This window comes from Cynara cardunculus (assembly GCF_001531365.2).
Source record: "Cynara cardunculus var. scolymus isolate 2C chromosome LG 1, CcrdV1, whole genome shotgun sequence".
NCBI lineage: Eukaryota > Viridiplantae > Streptophyta > Magnoliopsida > Asterales > Asteraceae > Cynara > Cynara cardunculus.
This window is the reverse complement of record NC_037528.1, coordinates 22,474,925-22,477,320: the sequence shown is the minus strand read 5'-3', so window position 1 is coordinate 22,477,320 and position 2,396 is coordinate 22,474,925.

Genomic DNA, 2,396 nt, shown 5'->3' with positions numbered 1-2,396 from the left:
ATTTTTTATAAAGATAATAACTAAAGTATTTTGTTAGAAATCAATGATTATCCTAATTATATAATAGATTTTTTATATTTAAAATGAGATGTTTATCCAATATTTGATTATGTTTATCTGTAGTTAGTTACACGAATTCAAATATGAAGCTTTAATAAGTTGTATTTATACATAATTTACTTGTAATCTTAAATTTTAAGTAATATGCATCAATAAACAGTACTTCGTGCATAAAAAAATGGTTTTTAAGAGTTTATGTCAAATGTTTTATAATATAGTATAGATATGTATATAAATTAATATATATATATATATATATCGGGCCGGGCCAGGCCAGGCCGGTGATCACCGTCCCCATCCCCATTCTCGTCCCCGTTAAAATCCCCGAATTTGTCTCCGATCCCCGCTGCGTCCCCGATAAGATGTCCCCGATCCTGACCCGAAAGTTTCGGTTTTCACCATTGGTTTCGGTTTTTTTTTTGCCATCCCTACTCGTTACACTCTTGGTAAGGAGTCGCTGAAAGCATCATAAATTAATTCAGAGTCCCATTTTGTTTTGCCAAACAAGTTTTCTCTTTTACTGATTTTAGGGGCCGTTTACCAAACACTTGCCCTGTAAGCACTTACCGATAAAATTTAACACTACCACTTACTTATGTTGTAAGACTTTAGTTCACCAAAACGGCATCGTATGCAACAATTTACCCAGTAAGCGTTTACCATAGTAAGAGTCGTCAACCTCACTTACTGGGTAAGACTCTCGGTCCTTGTCTCCCTCTTACCGGGTAAGATTTTTGGTTCTTACAATATTCATCCGATAAGGTAAGGTAACGTGGTAAGCTCTTACCCGGATAAACGTTTGGTAAACGACCCCTTAAAGCATAACTCTTAATGGCATCGTTAAGAGGCTATTGAACAACCGGTTAATCAAAATGAGAATGAACTTGCGGATTAAAAATTCATAGCATCTACTTATTTGCCGATCCATTAGTGGTTCAAAGCATTCCATGTGCACAAGGTCAGACGCAAATGCACAAATTCATTTTGTCCCTTGCACTTTTTTTTTTATCAATAGCAATATACATTAATACCGTATTTCCTTTATTAGGTAGCGTTTGATTTACAGATTGGATGAGACGTGACTGAATTCATTGTTTATTCTACATTAGAATCGACCGACCATAATTGGATATCCAATTGTAATTGGACGGATCGGATTGAAAATTTCAACATCCAATTTGGATCGGTCGGTTCTTGGATGACAGTCCAGAACCGACCAAAACCGAGCCACACCAAACCAATCAACATCCAATTACCCATTCAATTAATCATCTGATGACTATCTAGTTGTCCATCCAACCATTATCCAACCATTATCCAACCATTATCCAACTATCATCCAATTAATTTATTTTCAAATTGCTTAAATCGGAATTTGTTTTATGTAAGGCTTTGAATTTTTAACTTCCTTTGTGTTGTTTTAACATATACTAAAAGTGATTAATCAATTTGTATCATTGTTGGAGAATTATATTGAATTAACACATCGGATGGACCCAAACCTAACGGGTCATCCATTGGATATTCAATGGATGGAACTGAACCAATCCAATCATCCATTGGACTGGATTGGATCAGTTATCCAATGTTAATCGAATCGGATCGGCTGGCAAAATTCAACATCCAATTTATGATTGGATCGGTTCGGTTCCCCTCGCATCCAATGGATGTCAACCCATGAACAACCTCAATTTTGCGTTTAATAAGCTGAACAGATGGAAGAAAACTGTTAAAATGACCATATTATCCCTAACATGAGTTTTAATGTTTTTTTACTGTATAGTAATTATAAATGACTTATTGCTCGTCGGTTTATTCAACCTTAGATTTCAACACAAAAATAGAACTCGGCACAAGTATACACCTCGAACTACTGTCATCTCGTAACAAGTAATAATGGTAAAGTACCAGATATCGTTCCCACAGACTTGTAAAGTTATTTCAAAAGTCCAGTTTATAAAAACTAGTTTCAGATGGTGAAATGAGGGATTTGATTTATCTAAAATTGGGAGGTTTGATTAACACTAGGAAAATATCAATATTCAAAAAGAAGCACAGGATGCAACAGTTGATTAAGATATTAAACAAATGATTCAGAAAAAATGTGACATAGCATTCATGTCACAATTATCTGAAATCAATAAATGATTTTATCTAACTATGACGGTATCAACTATCGGGTCAGACGGCCTCCCAAGAGCACACACCGGTCAACGTGCTATCGATAYKATRTYATTTATGTTAGACGTCGTGAATCCTAGCACAACACAGTGTTACCATCCTACACCGTAGGAGTATAGCGTTTGTCAGACACTAAAGCTATTTATAGCCTTCTT